The sequence below is a fragment of the Acanthaster planci genome, linkage group LG03, assembly GCF_054643075.1.
Source record: "Acanthaster planci isolate LZ-2023a linkage group LG03, COTS_SCS, whole genome shotgun sequence".
NCBI classification, from domain to species: domain Eukaryota; kingdom Metazoa; phylum Echinodermata; class Asteroidea; order Valvatida; family Acanthasteridae; genus Acanthaster; species Acanthaster planci.
In genome coordinates this window covers 11,535,121-11,559,398 of record NC_141779.1, presented here as the reverse complement: position 1 = coordinate 11,559,398, position 24,278 = coordinate 11,535,121, and the positions used below count along the sequence as shown (strand labels likewise).

Below are 24,278 nucleotides of genomic sequence, written 5' to 3'. Positions count from 1 at the left end.
AAATGAAGGTTTTGAGGTACAGCAAATGGAAAGGCAAGCAGTACATGTACATGTATGTGTGGAAAAACAGGATAATTCTGATGAAAAAAGTTGTGGAATCAGGATAATTCTGATGAAAAAAGTTGTGGAATCAGGATAATTCTCACGAAAAAAATCCTGAAATCAGGATAATTCTCATAAAAAAATCGTGAAAACAGGATAATTCTGAAGAAAGAAAATCCCAAAATCAGGATAATTCTGATGAAAAAATCCTAACAAATCCCCAAGAAATCTCACCCCTGGTATGCTAAGCGTTTAGAGAGGACTTTAGTGAAAAGCAGAGGACGGCTACATTGAGTTCATGGCAGTGGTCATGGCAATGTGCAGCAAACTTTCTGCTGGAACACACAAAATGCATTTGTATTCAGATGCCCTTAGTCTCGGTATACCCCGTTATGATCTCAGTCTGGGTACCCCCTGCATGGGCTTGGTACCCCAAGTTTTGGTCTGTGTACCCCCAAGTCCTGGTCTGGGTACCCCTGGTCTTGGTACCTCCTGGTCTTGGTACCCCTGGTATCGGTCTTGTTCTGGGTAGTTCCCCATGGTCTTGGTCTCGGTAGGCCCCCTTGTTTGGGTCTGCCTGGTACCCCCTAGTCTCGGTCTGGGTACCCCATAGTCTTGGTACCTCCTGGTCTCAGTCTTTGTACCCCCTACATGTAGTTTTGGTCTGGGTAGCCCCTGGTCTCGGTCTAGATGTGGTCTCAATACCTTGATATGATCTCAGTTACAGTTTGGTCTTGACCATCTGGTCTAAACTACTTCAGTGCTTCATAATAACAAGTCATACATGTACTTCAGTGCTGCATATCGGTATACGTAGTTAAGTAAATCACAAGTCATTCAGTCTTCAGCCAAGTCACAAGCCACTTTATGAACTGTGACAAAAGCATTCTTTTGTCTTTGTGTGGAGGCAGTGTTGTTACAAAGCCCGCGGGCTTTGTGTGAAGGTTAAAGTGCGCCACCATGTGCCGGAGGTTGGTTATGCCAACTTGCTGCCTCCTTGTGCGTAGTCGTGTGCATTCGACCTGAAATCTGCAGTTACATTTCCTCCTTTTTCTCCCATTATTTAAATCAGTTGTGCTGGTGTACATACATTACCAGCACACTGTCGTAAAAGTTGGTACCTTAATCCTGCCCTAACTAACTCTTCATACTGGGTTTTGCGGTTTTTGTCATAAAAAACGAGAGCTGGGGGGTTGGGTTGCAGGCTGCCTTGGGCAGTAGCCCACAGTATTTGCGGTCACGTAATAGCAACAGTTGATTGGTTAACAAAGTGAAATGGGTGTAGCAGCAGTGACTGGTCAACACAGAATGTTGTAAAGTCACCTCCATATTATTGACGCAGCGTTTCCTGGGGCCGGGCCTTACTGTAGACTGAAGTAATGTTGGAAAGTACTGTTGCCAATAACTTATTTTTCTCATTTACACAAATCCTGAGGGGGTAGGTTACATGTATGTATCTCCCTACCTTTGGTGGTGGGATGATGGGCCGTGGAATCATCCCACACCTTTTTTGTGATGAGCAAAAAAATTGATTTGTAAAATGATTTTAATATGCTATTCTGAGTTTGACGATTTTATGTACAATGTTTATCATGATCATTGCCCCCATAGTACATGGTGTGGCATTGATTTATAATGTAGACTCTTTTCAAGACATGGTCACTTTTCCTGTACAAACTGCTTTCCCTTTTCTCTTTGGCAGCTGTTTAATGTCAAACATCAAAAATCATACTAATACAAAAATGTATTCACTTATTAGCCTTGGATGACTGGTCAATGATACAATTGTGCCTGGCATTAATTTTGTTCATTAATTGCAAAACACGTTTCTTGTGTTGGTGGCTTGTACATGTGATAAATAATTATCAAAAAATTACTACGCAAAGAAAGAAATTATTTTAAACAACCGTCTATCTACCGGTACATTGCATGGAAAAAGGGAATCAAACCCACATTCTCGTGGATTGAAATATAAGTGAAATTTTTCTTGTATAAATTATCTAAAGGCCGCAAAAGGCCATCTAAAGGGTCAGTTTCTGCCATACCCAAATATTTGAAATCCGCTGGGGACACAAATTCTATAAAGCTGTGTGAGCCTCAGTTATTTGTCCCCTAACTATGTATTTGTATAATCAAATGTTTTAATGAAGGGTCCAAAATTTTATCAAATAAGCTTTAATGTAAAAGTGTTCTGAATTAAGACGGACTTATTTTATTCACAGAGCTACAAGAACATCATTCCATTAGGATCTTGCAATGACGATTGAAGACTGTAATTACAAAGGACTAGGACTGAAATTGGCAGTCAAATTTGTTACGTTTCGACATCTCAAGCTCTCATTCATCACATGGTTTTCCCTATTGTGCAACTCCTGATATTCAGTTTCCATTCATTCCAAAGACCTTGTTTATGGAATTTATATGGGATTTTTCTTGCAAAACAATGTTCCGAATTATATATTTGAAATAGGACTCAGTTGACCGATTCCCAATTTCAAGAAATTAAGTCTTCCTTTAATTGTGGAGTCACATTTTCCGTTTAATTGTATTGAAGTGTGGTTGCCGGTAAAAAAGGGGATGCAAGTGGGCTTAGAAAGGGGTGCAAATTGTCTCGCCGGATTGACCGTGTCAGACTGGGCTGGTTGCCGATGAAAAAAAGGGATGCGAGTGGATGCCAGTAGGCTGAGAAAGAGATGCGAATTGCCTCGCCGGATTGACCGTGTCAGAAGGGGTTGGTTGCCGCTGAAAAAAGGGGATGCGAGTGGGCTGAGAAAGGGATCCAAATTGTCTCACGGGATTGACCGTGTCAAACAGAGCTGGTTGGCGGTGAAAAAAGGGGATGCGAGTGGGCTGAGAAAGGGATGCGAATTGCCTCGCCAGTTTGACCGTGTCAGACAGAGCTGGTTGCTGGTGAAAAAAGGGGATGCAAGTGGGCTGAGAAAGGAATGCGAATTGCCTCGCTGGATTGACGGTGTCAGACAGACGGGGTTGGTTGCCGGTAAAAAAGGGGGTGCGAGTGGCTGAGAAAGGGATGCGAATAGCCTCACGGGATTGACCGTGTCAGACAGAGCTGGTTAGCGGTGAAAAAAGGGGATGCGAGTGGGCTGAGAAAGGGATACGAATTGCCTCGCCAGTTTGACCGTGTCAGACAGAGCTGGTTAGCGGTGAAAAAAGGGGATGCGAGTGGGCTGAGAAAGGGATACGAATTGCCTCGCCAGTTTGACCGTGTCAGACAGACGGGGTTGGTTGCCGGTGGAAAAAAGGGAATGCGAGTTTGGGGTGGAATTTTCATTCTATTCATGCCTAATATGAGGTGACAATTTGATTGAACCTGTAGAAGTACCCTTTTCGTCGCAATTATTGCTAACGTTGCATTCATTTCTACACATGAAAATAATACTAAATATACCTCTGATATAAAGGAGATATGATGACGCCGCTATAACATCTTAGATAAAAAGATGGTTTCAAAATGTCTGTAGTTGTAATCGCCAGCATGTACTTTAATGTTGTTACCGGGAAAACGATTTAATGAACTTCACTTAAAGTTTACCTTTGCCAAATACTGAAAATTATCGGTAACTGTTACGTCAATATAGAACAGCAAAAGTGAACACCTTAAACATTAAGTTTTTATTGAAGTTACATTTCCAAATTAAATAAAAAATTAAACAGAGTTTAAATTGATACGGCGATGAAAGATTTCTCTAAGTTAACTACTTGTTTAACATACAGTTCAACTGATTTTTCTGTCACGGTCAACATTGTTAAATTATTTGTAATAGACGAAACAGGAAATTACCCTGCAGATTCAGCAGTCGCTGACTCTGAACTCCCCCGTGGCTGCCAAATTAATTGAACGTGGTTAGGAGTAGATACTTGCGGTCTTACAGGGTTTGTGCACAAACCCCTTGTGCAAGGGGTGTTTGTGTAGAAGTATTGAGGTACCGAATTTTACGACAGTGTGCTGGTAATGTAGACCGGAAGGTTTTTAGAGCTTCCTCAAGTTCGTGATTGTTTAGAAATTCTCGCATAAAATGTAGATTTGCAACTTTCTAAGATGGCAGCGTTCCTTGACAATCATATGGATTTATAGTTCAGTTCAAGAACTGATTTCCTTTACAATTTAGATTTTTGGAGCTTTAGTCATGTTAGAATTCAGAGGGGGAAACATTGGAATGCTGTTGGTGCAATGAGGTGAAATATGTACACATTTTCAAAGTCAAGGGCAGAGCAACGAAAAGACTCAATACTTCTCTAACTAAATGGCCAAAGATCTAAATACCTTTTCGATTTGTTGTGTGGACTATTTAGGAACATATTTCTTTAAAAAATTTAGACTGTTGCAGCTTAGCTATGTCAGAATTGAAGGGGGGATCGGAATGCCGCAAATGCAATGAGGTGAAATATGTAAACATTTTCAAAGTTAAGGGTAGAGCAACGAAAAGTTAGTCTGCAACCTCAAGGGCAGACAACTTATGGAAGGTCACAGCGCAATCACAGAGGTAAAACTCTGATATCAAAATTCAGCCGCGTGGTCGGAAGTGCATAAATTACCAGAATTGGGGCTGCGGAGCGTGCGTTCGTTTTAGCTTGATTGCAAACTGTTTCAGTTACGGTCTAGCTTTGCTTGAGTCAGTCAGTGGAGACATCCCAGGCTTTACAAGCCACAGGATATACGTAAATTTCCAGCAGTTACTGGCTGCTTCACTTGTTGAGCAAAAAGTCAATTTCAAATCAAAGGATTAAATAATAATGGGCAAGCAAGGTAGACCAAGAAAAACTGACGGTCCACCCAGTCACCAAGCGGGTTAGACGATCACCAGGCCAACAGTCTAAAACATCGCCGAGGATCTCGCAGCATGACTTGGGGGGGGGGAGAGGGTGAACAGACGTACAATCGTTACCAGCACCAAATTGGTGGGAACAAGTAAGAGTGCAGTGGGCCCACCCTCGGCTACAGTGCCATCAAGCCAGTCAGTCGATGTCAGAAGGAGGTACCAGAACAGGGATCATGAATGCTGGTGCAGTAGGCCCTCCCTCGATCGACCCCAGTATCTTCGGGCCAGTCAGCCGACAATGGAGGAAGTGTCGGGACAGGGTTCATAAATGCCGGAGTCATCGCCTCAGCGTCAAGGAGATCACTACTATCACTAAGCGGCAGGGACAGTGCCGGAGCAGTGATAATGAATGCACCACCCTTCGAAACCCAGTGGGCACAACACCATTGTATCAATGTGATACAACGTCATGTACCAACATTGGATCTACGTTGAAAAGACGTCGGATTTGAAAGCTGGATCGACGTCAGAGTTTCCACGTTGGATCAACGTCTGTATTCCAGGGGAATGAATAGCGGTTGCAATCCATCCATCCTAATTTTCTAATCCTCTGTTGTAGACTGTCTGCATTGACAACTGTGCATTTTGAAAGGGGGGGGCTTAGTGCAGTTGCTGGCTGGCAGCTGCCATTTTCTATTTATCTTTGTGGAACTACCAAACGTTGGAGGGTGGAGACATTCCCCCAAATTGAAAAGGTGGAAGTGGAGGAGGGTAAGCCCCTCCCCACCATCCCTGTATTTGGACCATGCATATCATGGCCTGTGCCATTTTATTGACAATCCAATTGCATACAGAATCCCTGCAACTAATTTGTTGAGATGATGTCCATAAATTTTTAAGGAGGTAGAAATAAAGGTAAAAATGCACAAAGAAAATCACTGGGATGAAGGCCACAACTATTTTATTGAAAGAAAAAAAGTTGTGTTCAGATTAGCAGATTTACAATTAACCCAAACACTTGTGAACAGTCCTGAATCTTCTAAATTCAATGCACATAGACAATGTGCCCTAGCTCAGACGTCACGATACAATTTTATTGGAGTGTGCCCGGAGGTATGCGCACGCATCGTGGTTTACATAAAATTTACTTAAGGAGTGTCAGATTGCTTTTTAATTATGTAACCTTTGACGTCACTCCTTAACCAACTTCATGCAAAATGCAGTGAGTGCGCAAACCGCCAGGCACATAGTCTATAGTAAGGTTACAATCTTCCCCCACAGTAGTGTGGGTCGAGTCTACTAGAGAATACATGTACCTACCCAAACAGTCACTACAAGAGTGGCACCGGTCCAGGTGGTGGGATGGCTACAGAATACAAAAAGACATAAAAGGAAAAAAGGGCCATCTATCATCAATATAGAAATATGCCCGTCACAACTCCCAGCCAGATATGGACTCAGTATTTGGAAGAAACATAAAAAAAGGACATACCAGGAAGGAAATACCTGGAGTCATGCATTGTCTAAGGAATGGGAGTCGATGGTGGAGCACATTGGGTAACTGTGACAGCACACAGTTGCTAAGTATGATTGAAAACTGCAGTTCCGAGTCTCATGGAAGACAAGAATCAGTTACTGCACTTATTGGTGTTTGAATTGAAGCACTACAATGTACACCTTTCACCGTGCCTTGAATAGCAGGGAAATAGGAAAGTCAAACTTCAGAGTTAGGAAGGTCTGAACGACACAAAGAAAAGATGCCTTTCCTTGCAAATTCTAACAGGTTTGCCGGGAGTAAGGTTAACAGAGAGGGGCATGTATGCTTTTACATGCTCTACAACTCTACCCTGTTGGAAGAAGAAGAAAAGGGTTGTCTGCGACTAAGACCTGAAGGTGAGGGGGTTTGGCACAGGACAACAGCAGCTATGCGCAGAGTCGCGCAGAGTCGGTTGTCTGGTACCTAAGGAACTGACTCCGTCACATTGTGATGTGTCTAGTCTACTGCATGAATCTTTCTCTGAGAGCAAGCATATGCATTTAGTAAAGAGTTGTTGACTTTGAGATGTGGATTACCTTCAAGTTAATCTCAAAGTACAATGTTCATAAGGGCAATTGTCTTTTGGGGAGGCCAAGGTGTAGGGAGAATGTCCCTGCAATAGTGATTTATCTGGTGAAGCAACAATGTGATAACCAACATACTCCTGTCCCTGAAATCTGAAAGTTCGGACATAGGAGTAAGCCATACAATTCGGGAAGTGCCAGTAGAAACCAGTAGTCGAGAACCTATTTACGGTTTCATTGGTCACAGATATGCTTGTGTTATGAAGGCCCAGACAAAGGATGAGAGCCGAACTTACTTAGATCGGAGAGTGAAAAGAACGACAGAAAACTGAAGATTAAGAAACCAGTATGGCTAGTATGCTTCTAAGTGATGTTCTGGAAAGCTCCAGCCTCATCTGTACATCTACCTACAAAAGCCAGTCTCCAGAATGTCTGATTGTGGGAATGGTTATTAGCTGGTGGGAGTAGGAGATAAAGGTTACCAGAGTAAGGGCCCCTAGGACACTGACAGGGTGACAGGGTCGAGGCTAGAAAGATATTCTGCCATAAATGAAGTACAGGAACTTGGACTTTTTGAGGAGGCTGGAATGGGAATCAGACAGTTTAAGTCCATGAAAGCCTTGGTTGAATCCGACAGGGGTTGAGCTACTGTAAGAGGAAACCTGTGTACATGCAGTAACTACATGTGTCAACAGAGATTAGAATTAAGTGAGTTCGGCCGAACAGCCAGGTAGACATGTATCCAAGAGGATAGCTGAACGAGCAGACACAGGTATTCATCTGACTGAAGAGGTGTCTGCTAGAACCTTACTACTGTAGCAGGTAGTTAAGTAAGTAAAGTACCTACAACATCAATCATCGAAGGTACCTGATAAGTAAGTAGCCATTAGCGCCAGATCTAGGGAACGGAGCAGAACGGAGTAGGTGTAAATAGAGGTGATATTTCTTTTTGAAACTCCAAGTACGACTGTTTTGTGGGCGGGATAAGGACTGACCTCATCTTTATCGGGCATTGTTGCTGGAAGACTAGTTAAGATGACGATGACGTCAGTGTATTGGAGGACATCGGGCATTTAAATAGCATAAATTGGAGATTAAAGTCAGACTGCCTAAATCCGAAAGGATGAAAAGTTGGGAGTCGCTAATAGAGTGTCCATGTCTAACGGGGAAAAATGGCACACTATGGGGAACTCGCAAAACAACAACTCTAACTAAACCAAGGATCTTTGAAGAAAACGTCGCAGGAAACTGAATTAATAGGACTAAGACGAAAATATTTGACTTCAAAAAAAGGGACACAAAAATACTTTATTAATGAAAGTACAGGAAAAATGGACAACAAAACAAAAAAACAAAAGGACTAACGGACTAAAAAACACTCAAAGACTAAAACTTTAAAAAGACTAAAAACCAAAACCGAACACGGTAGGTATAAGTTGGCTTTCAAGTACACTCCAACAAGAAGTCTGTAAACAAAGATAAGAAAATAGAGAATATGATAAGAAACAGGGTGTGCTAAATATTCATGACATAATAAACAAGTTCTCTCATACAAAGGAAGTGGAAGGTGCTAATCCCCGGGCAAGAATGAACACATGATGCAACATGTCCAGTGTGTAGCACCACAGAACTATACAGAGACTGAGTGCAGTGGGAAAATTCAGAAGAAAACTATAGATCATATGCATGGTCTTTACCTGTCTATAATTAAAAGTAAAAGCAGTAATGAATCTGTCATGATAAATAAGTTGGGCAAATGGAACGATTCAAAAGTTTCAAAACAAGACTAATCTTGACCAGAATCAAAGTTTACATTGTAAACTAAACAAACTTAAAAACTACATTGAATTAAACCGTACTAAATACTCACAATACATGAAAGAAAACAATTATTATAGAAATGAAGCCTCACCAATGACTTGAGCTGACAAAACCCCAGTCAGTCAGTCAGTCAGTCAGTCAGTCAGGCAGGCAGGCAGGCAGGCAGGCAGGCAGGCAGTCAGTCAGTCAGTCAGTCAGTCAGTCAGTCAGTCAGTCAGTCAGTCAGTCAGTCAGTCAGTCAGTCAGTCAGTCAGTCAGTCAGTCAGTCAGTCAGTCAGTCAGTCAGTCAGTGGAACTGTAGAAGAGGAAACGTTTCCCCCTAAAATATCTGAAAAAGGAAGTGCAAGTTTTAATCCAACATCGTCTCTTTTTCGCGGAATTCTGGCTTCATCTCGGCTATACCTGTCCTGTTAGCACACGGAGAATGCTGCATATAATCGAGCATGAAAGATCTAAGAATTATCTAAATCTTGCAATCTTGGTGCCATCTGAAAGGGCACATGTTTCTATATCTCTTCCTAAAAGTTTTATATAAATATTTGCAGTAGTTAAGGAAATATCTGCAAAAGGAAGTGCGAGTTCTTGTGTGACTGCTTTATATTTTAACGCAGATGACACCAAGATTGCAAGAGTTGGATAATTCTAAGATCTTTCATGCTTGACTATATGAAGCATTCTCTTTGCGAGTACAGGACCTGGTATACCGCAAAGGCAGAATTACGGAAAAATATAAAACAACAACACAATCACTACCACTTCCTTTTGCAGATATTTCCCTTTTCTATCGAAAATATGGATATGAAACTGATATGAATAGATAGAGGAAAATGTGCCCTTTCAGGTCTTACCAAGATTGCAAGATTGAGATAATTTTAGACCATTTATGCTCGAATAAGCATTCTCTGTGCGAGTGCAGAGGACGGTATACTGCAAAGTCAGACTTACGCAAAAATATTAAGCAGTCAGACAACAACTCGCACACCCTTTTGCAGATATTTTCCTAACTACGGCAAATATGGACATGAAACTTATACGAATAGATAGAGGAACATGTGGTCTTGCAGATGAAACCAAGATTGCAAGATTTAGATATTTCTTAGGGTTAGGGTTGGCGTCAGTACGGGTGTCCCCATTTGGTGACCCTAAATATCTTTTTACTCCCGTGACCTTTGACCTTGAGCCTTTTAAGAAAGGTAGTGCAACTCTTCATCTACCTTGAGTTTAAGTTTACTGGTCACAGGTCAAAGGGTCACAGGGTTATGGCCTTTTCCCCGATGACGCTACTTTTTTGGTGACTCGGCATCCGGGTTCAGATATATTTTGCATCCGAATCAGGTCAAGAGCTATCTTTTGGGACAACAAAATTCCTGTTTTCCCTTTTTTTTTGGAAACTGACCGGAAATGACGTCATAACTTTGTTATGGTAGAAGATACGAGGTTGAGGTCTCAAAGAAAGTTGTTTGTCTGGAAGTTGCCTTTCGAATTTTGCCGGTTCCAACCCTGTGAGATATTCCCTTGAGGCTGGGTATAGTGCAGCGCCATAGTTTATGTGTATTAATGCCTGGGGCCTTAACGCCATTTTTTCAAAGTATAAAGTTTGTACACAACCAAAGGAAAGACTTAAATCGGCTCTAACTGTTGAACCGAGGCCCCAATTGGAACCAGATTTATACAAATGGAATGGTGTCTGCTTGTGATCATGTACATAGAAGTATGACGTGTCGGATTTAGTTGTTTAGCTGTTAAAAAGGATTTGTATGTGCTCAGTTTCCGGACATGTACAGAACATACGGGCGTGTACAAAAGGCATGGGGATTTGCCTCAAAAGTACCATTCGAGAAAATCGCTTTTTGACCAAAATAAAATGACCAAGAGGCTGTAGTACATGTAAAGATAATGTTCTGTATTACCTTCTACGGTAAGCTCTACTTCGTAATTTGGGGTTAAAGGGGTTCAGGTAATCCCGACTGTGTGCTCCACTTTTCTTACTGTGACACAAGAAAATGCACGACAAGGATGGTGTACATTTACTGGTTCTTTTAATGGTGTTGCTGCATTGCAGGAAAAGAAGACCCTGAAAGATATAAAACAAAAGAAATTAAAAATATGCCCTGAAATAACAACGCACAATATGGAGAAACTAGCAGTTCACATAATTATGTCAAAGCAAACTGCTTGGGCAAATTGTGCTTAAACATAAATACAAATATAAACTCTGGCAAAACTGCAACATAAATCTGGTCTGCTTTCTGTACACCTCTGCATTGGAATTTACCCATTTACAGCAAGAAGCTTACATTAAAAGACACAAGATATCAATTCCTATTACACAACTATTATACACAAGGGAAAGCAAGGCACATGAGTGTCTAAACTTGCTAGCCCAGGCAGTCATCTACTTAATCTAAAAGGTAAACAACACTCAGCACTGGCCTGTGGGCTAAGAGATGCAATACATAGACTTGACCTAGTCCATCAACTATTACATTCCAAAGATTTTACATGAAATTACCAACTATAGAATGCTATCAGTAACCAAAAACAAATACACACAAGGAATAAGCCAATCTTAAACTAATAAGAAACTGATACAGCTAAAAGTAATAGTGGTAACTAGAATTAGAGGCCTCTACATGTAATAATAGTAGTGGGGCTGGTGCAAGTCTAATGTTAACATGTGTCCAATAAACAATGGGCATACTTAAAGGGCAATGAACTATTCACTCCAGCCCTTCTAGTAGTGTGACCAGTAGGCTCAGTTCCTGGAATGTGGCTCTCATTAGTTATGCACCTACTAGCCTATATAACACACCAGTACAGTGTACATGTACATGCATGGAAGAGAGCTGCCCTAGACCTCAAAGCAAAGAGACACATGTCTAGAGAAAATAAGACACTCCAACTTCATATAAAACCTAACAAAATGAGATACATGTACACTCTAATCACTACATAAAGCACAAAGAGAAGGAAAAGGGTAAAGTTGTACTAGAAACAAGCTAAAATAATCTTAATTTAAATCCTCAATAAAAGGGGAACTTAACTCCACAATCAAATCAAAATAATGAATAAAATAAATGATTGAATGGGATGATATTTAATTGACACAAGCACGATTAGAGTCTGAATAGTATGTGCAAGAGGAATCTCAACAATTCAGTCAAACCTGGAAGTTATCTCCAGTGGGTATAGTTGGTCTACACCGCACACAACCCAAGAATTGATACATTTATAAGGTCAACCTACTGAAGAAAAGTACATTCCTTAAATAGCTCTTCCTCCAATGACAAATCTTTATACATGTACAATATAATAAACTTACCCCAGCCTTGGCTATCCCAAACTTCTGAAGAACTTGATGATTGATGTAGTTTTTAGCAGGGTGAGCTCTTAGTGTTTACTGGCTGAAGACTCAGTGTGCAAATGAAACAAAGGACAATGTGCTACACAGGTGCCTAGAGGGGGTCACTAAATGAACTCACAAGGTCCTAGAGGGGGTCTCAGAATGAACTCACGAAACAGCTGACTTGGCACAGCCAACTGAGGGCGCTAGGCAAATAACATAAAAAGTGACCTGTCACATTACCAACGGAAAAGACCTGTCGATCATATTCTTGTCTCGATGATAAGAGTCAAAGACATATAAAACCTCAACGAGGGCAAACCAGAAGCGGTAATAATTATCATCCTGTGCGAGGGGCTAAATTTGACCCACATTTCGGCTAACCAAGACCCAATACGTCGCCCAAGGGCCTAGCTCTATAAGGTTCCACATGTACAAACAGGCCCCGGGTAGGCTTAGGGGTTAAGGGTTTGGGGTTTTGGGTTTGGGGTTAGGGTTTAGGGTTAGGGGTTAGGGGTTAGGGTTAGGGTTAAGGGTTAGGGTTAGGGGTAGGGGCTAGGGTTAGGGGTTAGGGATTAGGGTTTTGGGCTTGGGGTTAGGGGTTAGGGTTAGTGTTAGCGGTTGGGGTTAGGGTTTTGGACTTGGGGTTAGGGTTAGGGTTTTGACTTGGGGTTACGGGTTTTGGTTAGGAGTTAGGGTTTTGGGCTTGGGGTTAGGGGTTGGGGTTAGGGTTAGGAGTTGAGGGTTAGGGATTAGGGTGAGGGGTTAGGCGTTAGGCGTTAGGGGTTAGGGGTTGGGGTTAGGGGTTAGGGTTAGGGGTTAGGGTAAGGGGTTGGGGTTAGGGGGTTAGGGTAAGGGGTTGGGGTTAGGGATTAGGGCTTGGGGTTACGGTTAGGGGTTAGGGTTAGTGTTAGTTGTTAGGGGTTAGGGTTTTGGACTTGAGGTTAGGGTTATGGGTTAGGGTTAGGAGTTAGGGTTTTGGACTTGGGGTTAGTGTTAGGGGTTTGGGTTAGGAGTTAGGGTTTTGGGCTGGCTCCAAAAATGGAGCTGCGACCCAGTTTTTATTTATTTTTTGTTTATTTTTAATTTTTCCCATTTGAAAATTTTCACCGCCAACACTGAAATAGACTGGCCCCCTCACTATTTACAGTTTAAAAGTGTTTATTTACATCCATAAAGGCCAAAAAAGTCTCCGGTTTCTGCGGAGCGTGCGCGTCGCCGTAGACCTGCGCGTCTATCTGCAATGCAAAAAAGTTTTTATTCGGTATATAAGATGTCTGAAAGCTGCCAAACCTGCTTGGCCGACTGGAATCCTGCTTTTGCGTAATTTTAATGCATTTAAGATAAGATGCGGTTGAGCAAAGGAGTCCCTCTAGCCCCATACATTCATTTGGGCACTCTTTTTCGGACGACGTCATTTATGTATGATACATTTACATGTGGGAGCCAGACAAACAAGGTGGGCTTATGTCCTATGTGCACCCACAAGCTAAAAATGCTTCTCAACAGTAAATAGTGAGTGGCCATTCCATTTCAGCGTTATTAGCGGCGGTACGTAACTATGTACGTGTGCATATTTATAAACAAGCGTACTTCATTTCTAGAAAAAAAGCTGGTCCCCCCACCCAAAAAACGGTCGAGTCGCAGCACCACTTTTGAAGCCAGTCCCTAACCAGAAACGATCTGTTCACCTTATATTGTAACTGAGTATTAAACTACGTGTACGTGTATTTGGAAATTTAAATCAGGACTGACGTCCATTCGGCCAAAAGGCTTAATTGTTTTCATACTTTCAACAGGGTTTCCAAAAGTCACACCCTCGGTTGTGCAACTTTAACTCTGACGTCTACCTTTGGAAAGCATATAGGGGCAATCACTGTGGATTTTTGTCCATAAGAAAGAATTGTGCAATATCTGTAAGTGCATAAACCACTGCAAAAGAGCCACTGTCCCGGCATACCAAACCTTGTTTGTACTATGGTAAATTTGGATGTTTATATCCAACTTGGAAAATGCAGGGTAATACAGATGATAACGTTCGCTGTGAATTTTGCTTCTACTCCACCTTACAAATAATCCTCCTGCAATGTTGGATATTAATTTAATAGCTGGGTAGATCATGTTGAGCATTTTATCGTCAATAGTTGAGTTTGCCTGATTTTTGGAACGTTGCTATCGGATCGCATTGGTCTTGCACTTTGACACTTGAAAGGGCATTTCCACAATCTCCGTTTTTGACACAAAAGAAATTAAGGTGGAATGAGAAGAATTTGTGGACTTGAGGTATTTCAATAGCACTCAAAAAAGAGAACAATTAAAAAAAAACACAAATATGCCGTTGTCGTGTGAGAATCTGCTTGATATACCGTACTACTATAGGGTGGGAAAACTTTCCCTCTGAAATTCGAGTCACGGATATTGTTTCTTTCCTTTTACTACGCAAGACGGCGGAACCGGCTTTTCTCCTTTCTTTTATGCCATTCACCATGCGTAAAGGTGGATTTCGGTATAGGTTCGTTTTTTGGGTAGCCTCCGATGCGTTCATGTGTTTCACTTTCACGGACAAAAATCGACTCCACTGCAACACACGTGGACGTTGTGTTGGCGCAAGTGTTGGGCGCATATGGAAAGGCAGCTTAATGCTGTTGAATCTGTTACTTGATGCAGCTGCAAATTGTTTCGTATTGACGGCAAGTTTCACACACTGTTATTTCAGAGTAAAAGCCTGGATCCCAAATGCTAGTGTATGTGTAACCTGGAAAAAAGACACACAATGGGGGAACTCGCGAAAACCAACATGAACCAGGGATCAAAAGGAAGAGTCGCAGGATATTCTCAAAAAGATATGACAAAGGAAGATCAAATTTGATTTCAACAAGCAAAGAACAACAAAAAAATATTTATTTCAATGTGAACAAAGTAAAAATCCAAAACAAACCTCTCAATCAGGACCAGTAATTTTAGCTGTGTTTCTTAGATGTACAGACCAGGAAATATACTCAACTCGTAACCAATTAACTTAAACCAACAATACTGCTTAAACCAAGACAAACGTCAACCAGTACCAACACAGACTTAAATTATTAACCAATACCGACTTAAATTATTAGCCAACACGGACTTAAATTATTAACCAATACCGACTTAAATTATTAACCAACACGGACTTAAATTATTAACCAATACCGACTTAAATTATTAACCAACACAGCACTAGTAAATAGTCGCAAAATTAAAGCAATCAAGCAAGAAACCTGCAAAAGTACAAGAAAAGGAAGGAAAAGTCAGTAATGATCCAGGGTTCAAAGTCACAAATCAAATCAACTAAAAACATGGACATTGGTGAACCTGTAATCTGCAATCATTGATCAAAAGTTTAAATGAAGAAATACAATTAAGAAAAGAAACTCTCTGTACGTAAAATCCAATGCCCCAAAACCTTGAACATCACTGCTCTTAAACAAAAACAAAAAAACTTGGCTATCACACTATTTTACATGGGCTACAGGTCAATGACCTGGTCAATTAGGCAATGTTCAGCACAGGCCAAGAGCTTTCTCAGGAGATAAACAGTCAAGTCAGAGCTTTCTCAGGAGATAAACAGTCAAGTCAGAGCTAGAAGGGCTTAATCCTTTCTGCAAACAGAGGGGCTAAACTTGCGCAAGTCAAACTGAGTCAAACTCTGCAGGGCACCATAGACTTAACAAGTAACTTAATACAGGGCAGAGTGCAGCTCTCCTGAGAACTTATAAACCAGTCTATTCTAGTCATGAGTCATGCACCATCTCTAAAAATTACATCATCCTCATGCCCTCCAAGCATGGACAAACTATGCCACATGGACAAACTATGGCTGAAACAAAGAATACTGGGGTACTACACTACAAAGTACATGGGCGTAACTCTCATAAACACCATCAGCTTGAATTTAGCTTGACTCAACATTATATACATTTCTCACAGATTTATGCCTGCATAAGAAGTTTAGCACAAAAGGACTTTTCAAAATGTGACAAAACTGCGGTCAACTAGCTAAAAAAAACCACACTAAGAATCAAGTATAAACCACAATTTCTCTGGTGAACTACATGCATTCTAGGGGGTTTCTCGTTTTAAAGCTTCAAGCAAAACGCAGTTTCTCTGGCCAGAAAGTATTAAAACACAATCCATATGATTCAGTAGTCAAGCAAAAGTACAAAAAGCAGTCTAGTCTTGTAACAAGCAATCAATTGTTATTGCTAAAAACAAAGCAAAAGAGTGTATTCCTGAGTTCTAACAGTCTTATGCACTCAAAACTTCACAAAACCAAGAGTTCCATCGAAGTTTTCATCTCAATACTCCATTGGTTCGAAAACATCAAAAATAGTACAATCAAGATACAATGTAAGAGAGTCCTTAGAATTTATAATCTACAAATTCAACTCACCAAGTTCACAGCAGACCAAAGCTGAAGGCAGAAGTTGCTTAGTACAAAAAAAGAGCTGTTAATGTGGATGCTGTGGTCTCTCTTGCTGCCGGTCCGCATCTGACTATATCTAAGGAACTCACATGCATCAGGTCTTGTGCAATGGGGCATGACAGGATATTTACTCTGGGGATTATTTTGGAAAGGGGGGAACCACTCCTAGCAAATTCAGGGCAAGCTAACCAGAAATTCAATGTTAAAAGCAGGGGGACAACTCCTATATACAAGCAGGTAAGCAAAACAACTAAGTGAAAAGAGTCCCCTCTACATCCACGCCCTGTGAAATCATTGCTTTCCACAGCAATGTCTAAAGAAATAATTCTAACTTGGCTTTGTTCACTCTCTAAGAGTTCAGTTCCAGTCCCCAAACCTCACTGGTGGTCTGATGTTCCTCTTTAAGCGCCGATAGATAGACCTTTGTGAACTCTCTGAGCTGGACGAGTCAGTAGCTTCATCGATGTCGGTGCCACTTGAGGTAGATGCCTCATCATCCATGTCGCTGTACGGGCTGTCCCCTGTTCTCAATACATCAGCACACACATCGCTGAACTGCAGTGGTGGAGGGAATGCACAAGTGCCATCTGTTGCCAAATCTTGAAACTGCAGTGGGGGTGCAAGAGAATGATCATTCGTCTCCGGGGTGTTCCACACATCTTGAAACTGCGCTGGGGGAGGAAGAGAATCGATGACGGATGCTGGCTCTTCTACGTCAAAAGGGCAGATAGTAAGAAGGTTCCGATGAATGTTGCGCGTCTTTGTTGATCCGAGGAGTTGCACCGTGTATACTGGTAGGTTTCCCAGCTGACTGAGGACTGTGTAGGGTACCGACTCCCACCTGTCTTTCAGCTTACACCTACCCCGTAGCGACTTGTTGGCCACCAGTACAAGGTCACCGGGATGGAGGGCTAGATCTTTCGACTTCTTATCATATGTCGCCTTCTGTTTCTGCCTGGCCACCTCTGCCAACTGCTCCACCCTCCTTGTAGCTTCTTGTAGCCGTTCCCCAAGCTGCTGAACATAGGTGGATTGTGGGTGGACATCCTCTGCTTCCTGAAACCTTGGCTGAAGGAGGAGATCGACTGGCAGACGAGGCTTTCTCATATACATCAAGTAAAAAGGGGAGTACCCCGTACTCTCGTGTTTGGCACAGTTGTAGGCATATGTGAGGGTCTGGAGGTGCATTGCCCAGTTGGATTTCTGTGCTGGCTCAAGGGTTCCAAGCATCGACAATAATGTGCGATTGAACCTCTCTGTCATACCGTTGCCTTGTGGGTGGTATGGCGACGTCTTGCTCTTCCTCATGCCCAGCAGGTGACACAGCTCCTTTATGACTGCCGACTCAAAACTCTTTCCTTGGTCCGAGTGGAGTCGCTCAGGGATGCCGTAATTGGCGATGTACCTCTCCCATAGGACGCACGCTACGGTTGTTGCCTTCTCATCACGAGTCGGGTACGCCTGTGCGTATCTGGTGTAGTGATCAGTGACCACAAGTACATGCTCAAAGCCTCCTCTTGACCTCTCCAAGCTTAGGAAGTCTATGCAGACAAGTTCCAAGGGCCGTGTTGTGTTGATACTCTGCAGACTTGCATGCCTTTTCGTGTCTGACGTTTTTCTCAGGGCGCATCTTTTACACTTGTCGATGTACGACTTCACATCAGAGTACATACTTGGCCAGAAGTACCTATCCCGGACATGCTGATAAACCTTCTCGAAGCCAAGATGTCCCATCAGGTCGTGGACATGCTGAAGGACAGGCCTCTTCATCTCCTTGGGGAGCACTATTAAGGTTGGTGTCTCACCTCTGTCTTCCTGGTCCTTCTCGTAGACCAAGACACCTTGCCTCACAGCCAAGAAGTCCCATGCTCGAAGTAGGGTCTTAACTTCTTTTGTTTCCCGTGCCATTCTTCTTCGACTTGGCCTCCCTGGCTGGGCTGACTTCAACTCCACAACACGCCGAGTTGTTGGGTCCTCTTGCTGTGCCTCGAGCAGACAAAGGCCTCCTGGTAGATCAACACATGTGCCCACCTTGGCTCCTTCTGAAGAAGACTTGGCACCTACTTCATTGCTATCTCTGTCTAAGGCTGCATCGGAAGAAGACTTCATGGGAGATGGGCGATCAGTAGTGTCACTGCTGTCTGATGTTTGCCCTATGCTTGGGGGTGGTGATATGCTACTCCTCGTACCAGTTGTGAGCTGATGGACATGCCTGACAGCCTTATCTTCAAGGTTCGCCCTCGGCTGCTGTTCCTGCCCCTCGATGGAAGCCATGCCATCTTCTCCCTGACTACCCGCATCTGTTTTGGCTGCTGATCTTTTGGCGTCCCTTGTTTCCTGTCTTCCATTTCGACCTCTGCTACCCTCTGTTTCGTCCAGGATCCTCACCACATCAGATCTTGGAATGCGGGACAGAGAGTCCGCATTGGCATTAGACTTGCCTGGCCGGTAGATGATATCCATGTTGAAAACGGCAAGATCACTAACCCAACGTTGACCGGTAGCATCAAGCTTTGCCTTGTTCAAGACATACGTGAGTGGGTTGTTGTCAGTCACCGCGGTCAGTCGGTTGCCATACAGATACTCTCTGAACTTAGTTGTTACCGCCCAATGTAGTGCCTTGAACTCTAGTTTGTGAGCGGGGTACTTTGTCTCTGCTTCTGTTAAGGTGCGACTTGCGTATGCGATGACCCTTTCTTTGCCATCTCGTTCTTGAGTCAGGACAGCTCCCAGGCCATCAAGGGATGCATCTGTCTGCACGGTGAATGGTACGCTATAATCTGCAAAAGCTAGTATTGGTGCTGAGGTCAACTTGGAAACCAGGGTGGTGAACGCTTTTTGGCACTCATTGCTCCATTTGAAGGGGGGGTCTCTCGAACCTCGCTTGCCGCCAATCAATGCGAAGAGAGGAGCAGCAGTTTTCGCATACCCTTGAATGAACCTCCGGTAGTAGCCTGTGAGCCCAAGGAAGCTGCGGACATCCTTCTTGCTTTGTGGAACTGGCCAGCTCTTCACTGCAGCAACCTTTGCCTGATCAGTGGCGATTCCCTCTGCAGAAACTACATGGCCAAGGTACTGCACTTCTCTCTTAAAAAGCTGGCATTTTGACGGCTTCAGTTTCAGCCCGTGTTCCTGTAGCCTGGCTAAGACTCTCCCAAGGCGATCTACGTGCTCCTCCACAGTGCTACTGAAGACGATGATGTCGTCGAGGTAAATTAACACACTCTCAAACGCCATGTCGCCAAACACCACCGACATCAGCCTTTGGAACGTGGCCGGTGCATTCACGAGGCCAAATGGCATCCTCGTAAATTCAAACAAGCCCATCGGGGACGTGAAGGCCGTCTTCGGTTGATCCTTAGATGCCATCTTCACTTGGTGGTAGCCTGAGGTCAGATCAAGGCAGGAGAAGTATTTGGCCTTCCCAAGCGCATCCAAAGCTTCGTCTATTCTTGGGAGCGGAAACGCATCTCTCGTTGTCTTGGAATTCAGCTTCCGGTAATCGACGCAAAGTCGAATTTTGCCATCTTTCTTCTGCACGATGACAATCGGAGAAGCGTACGGGCTCTGACTGGGCTGGATGACCCCGGCTTGTTTCAGCTCTTCCAAGTGGCCTCGGACCTCCTGAAACTGTGAAGGGGGGACTCGTCTGTATGGTAGTCGGAAGGGGGTTGGGTCGGTGAGTGGGATTTCGTGCTCCACTGTGCTGGTAACACCCATGTCGAAAGGGCTCTGCGAGAAAACATCAGCATTCTGTCTGAGTAGCTGCTCAATTGCCTCCGTTTGCGATGGGGTGAAGTCGACACCTTCAAAGTTCACATCTGGCAAACTGCAAGAGCCACCTACCGCTTGCTCCATAATAGCCACATCTTGAGAGGGCGTGGTCACTGGCTGGACTTCGGTAACACAACAGAGCGTCGCCACCCCTTCATGTCGTCTTACCCTCACAGCATGGTCAGATGTGTTGCACAGCCGAACTGGTACTCTCCGACCTGTTACATCCACCAACATCTTCCCTGCAACTAGGCCCTTGCGGTTGGTGCCCTCTACTAATGCAGTGAAGCTTCTCCCTCTGGTGTGGTTGGGTACTCTAGCTGGAACAGTAGCTTCTGCACCAGGTTGTATTACTAATGGACGTCTCCCAACATAGCGCAGAAACCCAATTTGTCCATCCTCGCCGGCGAGGTCAGCCCCATCCCTATTAACGAACTGGAAGGCCTGAAGCCAGGACTGTGACAGCCCTTTACTCTCCATGAAGCGCTTTCCCAAAGACGACTTCATTTGATCTCTACATGCACGAATCACATTGGTTCCAACGAGGGCTGGGGTGTCTCGCCGAAACTCGGTTTGTGGCACCACAAACGCTGGGACTTTGCCTATAAACTGACCCATGGCGTGAACATCTACTGTGATGACCCCGAAGTGTTGAACTGGCTGTCCTCCAGCTCCCTTGATGGACATCTCTGTTGGTCGTGGCCTCTGGCTGCTAAGTACCGGATGCTGCTTGACAAATTCACAGGTAATTGTGGTCACCTGGGACCCAGTGTCCAGCAGTGCTGTACAGTTGACTCCAGAAACCTTGACTTCAACTCGGTTAACTGGTCCAGCCAATGGTAACTGTGCGGATTCATGGTCATTTGTAGAGAGAGTTGGGGAGGGGCGTTTGAACTCAGAACCCGCGGATAGCCCTACATCCGTGGGTTGTTCCCGTTTAACGACCCACTGTGGTGAACTGGTGTTGAGGCTGCCTGTCGAAGAATGAACGACTTCATCTGGGGAGCTTGCTGGTGTGCTTGGCGCTGATTCTCTGGACAGCTCCTTGCCAGGTGCTGCTTGCTTCCACACGTGTAGCAGCCTGAGAATTGGGGTCGCTGCTGCGGCTGGCCAGACTGGTGGTACCGCTGGTGCACTTGAGGTGCAAAGACAGCCTCTTCCAGCTGTGCCAGACGATGGTTCAACAGGCTCTGATCCTTCTGCACTAGTTGAAGGGTCTCCCTCTGCTCTAGACGCATAGCTTGCATCTCCTCCAGTTGTTTGGTGATAAGATCTTGCAGATCAGTCCCACCTTGCATCTTCCTTGTCGATTCTGACGAAGACTTGCTCTTCGGTCCTTGTTGCGCAGGGCTGCTGGCCGCCGTGATTGGTTTTATAGGGTCTTTGGTGGCCACCTCACTCATGGTATAGAAGTGATGGTCATCGTCACCCCTCATCCTTCGTCTCGTCTGTTCGTCGCTGTGGTGTTGCTCCTCTGCTATAACACGCAGCTCAGCTCTGAGGTCTCTATAGCTCATTCTCCTTGGCTGCATCGGGGCAAGTCTCTGCTTCGTCCTACCATCCCGCAGACCGGCCATGAATTGAGTGGTTAAAAGGACGTCTCTGCTGTCCCCAAACAGGCTGCGGCGACCCTGCTGTCGGCCGCGCTCCTCAATCCTTCGCAGGAGAGTCTCTAGCGCCACGGCAAACTCACTGGCCGTCTCGCCTGCCTTCTGTTCTCTTGAATAAAACCGCGTCATAGGCGACGTGACAAAGCCGTCTTCCCCAAACTCTTCCAGCAGTTCCTGGAAGGCCTCCTCTGCCGTCACTCCTGCTAGTGACCTGCCCTCCAGGTTTAGGATGACGTCACGAGCTCGTCCGCTTGTGTGGCGCAAAATCTCCTGAAACTTGACGCCATCTGTGGCCAGACCCTTGGCTCCAAGCAGATATGTCATATCCCGAACCCAGTCCTCCACTCTGATATTTTTGTCTCTGCCAGAGAAGGTTGACACCCCCTTCAGCTGGTGGGTAGTGATGGTCCTCGGATTGACGGAAGGAACGGCTGGGATGCTGGTGGCTTGGTTCGGGATGGGGTCGAATTCATGGATCTCAGGTAACTGCTTTGGAGTTGGTGGTGCCAGCATGTCTGGGGGACACAGCGGCGTCCCCATGACTCCTGTAGCTGGCTGCAGTGGTTGTGGTGTCAACCCGTGAAGATTGCCAAAGTGTGTAGGCGAGAACATGGGTGAACTTGGCACCGCCATCATGCCAAAACAGTGCCTCTATCACCAGAGCTGTGTTGGTTAATGACCGAATAACTAAGACCAATTACGACCACCTTTGACCACCCTGAGAATATCAAGCTAAGTCCTACAAAAGACAGTAATTCCTTACCCGGATTCTCCACCAAAAATTAAAAAAAAAATGTAACCTGGAAAAAAGACACACAATGGGGGAACTCGCGAAAACCAACATGAACCAGGGATCAAAAGGAAGAGTCGCAGGATATTCTCAAAAAGATATGACAAAGGAAGATCAAATTTGATTTCAACAAGCAAAGAACAACAAAAAAATATTTATTTCAATGTGAACAAAGTAAAAATCCAAAACAAACCTCTCAATCAGGACCAGTAATTTTAGCTGTGTTTCTTAGATGTACAGACCAGGAAATATACTCAACTCGTAACCAATTAACTTAAACCAACAATACTGCTTAAACCAAGACAAACGTCAACCAGTACCAACACAGACTTAAATTATTAACCAATACCGACTTAAATTATTAGCCAACACGGACTTAAATTATTAACCAATACCGACTTAAATTATTAACCAACACGGACTTAAATTATTAACCAATACCGACTTAAATTATTAACCAACACAGCACTAGTAAATAGTCGCAAAATTAAAGCAATCAAGCAAGAAACCTGCAAAAGTACAAGAAAAGGAAGGAAAAGTCAGTAATGATCCAGGGTTCAAAGTCACAAATCAAATCAACTAAAAACATGGACATTGGTGAACCTGTAATCTGCAATCATTGATCAAAAGTTTAAATGAAGAAATACAATTAAGAAAAGAAACTCTCTGTACGTAAAATCCAATGCCCCAAAACCTTGAACATCACTGCTCTTAAACAAAAACAAAAAAACTTGGCTATCACACTATTTTACATGGGCTACAGGTCAATGACCTGGTCAATTAGGCAATGTTCAGCACAGGCCAAGAGCTTTCTCAGGAGATAAACAGTCAAGTCAGAGCTTTCTCAGGAGATAAACAGTCAAGTCAGAGCTAGAAGGGCTTAATCCTTTCTGCAAACAGAGGGGCTAAACTTGCGCAAGTCAAACTGAGTCAAACTCTGCAGGGCACCATAGACTTAACAAGTAACTTAATACAGGGCAGAGTGCAGCTCTCCTGAGAACTTATAAACCAGTCTATTCTAGTCATGAGTCATGCACCATCTCTAAAAATTACATCATCCTCATGCCCTCCAAGCATGGACAAACTATGCCACATGGACAAACTATGGCTGAAACAAAGAATACTGGGGTACTACACTACAAAGTACATGGGCGTAACTCTCATAAACACCATCAGCTTGAATTTAGCTTGACTCAACATTATATACATTTCTCACAGATTTATGCCTGCATAAGAAGTTTAGCACAAAAGGACTTTTCAAAATGTGACAAAACTGCGGTCAACTAGCTAAAAAAAACCACACTAAGAATCAAGTATAAACCACAATTTCTCTGGTGAACTACATGCATTCTAGGGGGTTTCTCGTTTTAAAGCTTCAAGCAAAACGCAGTTTCTCTGGCCAGAAAGTATTAAAACACAATCCATATGATTCAGTAGTCAAGCAAAAGTACAAAAAGCAGTCTAGTCTTGTAACAAGCAATCAATTGTTATTGCTAAAAACAAAGCAAAAGAGTGTATTCCTGAGTTCTAACAGTCTTATGCACTCAAAACTTCACAAAACCAAGAGTTCCATCGAAGTTTTCATCTCAATACTCCA

General features: G+C 43.6%; 1 protein-coding gene and 1 long non-coding RNA gene across 6 annotated transcripts in view; both read right to left on the bottom strand.

The window, feature by feature from the left end:
• The window catches only part of LOC147799642 (uncharacterized), a 564,475-nt gene that overhangs the window by 3,988 nt on the left and 536,209 nt on the right, over window positions 1-24,278 (bottom strand). The window lies entirely within an intron of this gene.
• LOC147799654 (uncharacterized) lies at window positions 10,728-12,839 on the bottom strand. The gene is made up of 2 exons (XR_015424927.1): window positions 12,028-12,839; window positions 10,728-10,779 (listed from the first exon to the last, which is right to left on the bottom strand). It is a non-coding gene; the product is annotated as an uncharacterized LOC147799654 (long non-coding RNA).